We start from the raw sequence: 559 nt of genomic DNA, 5'->3' as shown, positions 1-559 counted from the left end.
TAGGCTTCACTGGATGCGGCTATTAAGGGGCATGTGATCAGCACACGGCTCTCCCGACGGTATATCAGTTTACGAGACCGGAGCCGCCACTTATCGATCAAGTAGCTTTCTCAGTTTGCCTCACAAGGGTTGTATGCACCCAGTGTGCCAACAGAGCTCGGCTAGCTCAGCCCGACAGTGCTTAACTTTGGTGATCTGACGGGAACCGGTGGTACCACTGCAACAAGGCCGTTGGTGTGTAACTTTGACAGGCCACTTAAATTTTAGTGTGAAGTCCACATATGCTGCAACAGAGTTGCATGGTATCAACGAGGGCTTAGATATATTCCTGGAGAATCTACAGCCACGCGTCTGATGTACTGATGAGCCAAAACGCTATGACCAGTGCCCCACCGCATGCCGCGGTCAGGATATCGCATAAGCGAAACAGAGACGAAATGGGAATGATTCTAGCGCCGATAAGGACCGCAAATGGAGAAATCCACTGACATAAGTGACTTTGATAGAGGGCAGATGGTTATGGCTCGGGACCTGGAATCGAGCATTGGCTGTTCACGTA

This window comes from Schistocerca piceifrons, chromosome X, assembly GCF_021461385.2.
Source record: "Schistocerca piceifrons isolate TAMUIC-IGC-003096 chromosome X, iqSchPice1.1, whole genome shotgun sequence".
NCBI classification, from domain to species: domain Eukaryota; kingdom Metazoa; phylum Arthropoda; class Insecta; order Orthoptera; family Acrididae; genus Schistocerca; species Schistocerca piceifrons.
The sequence above is the reverse complement of the archived record's forward strand: the minus strand, read 5'-3'. Positions refer to the sequence as shown.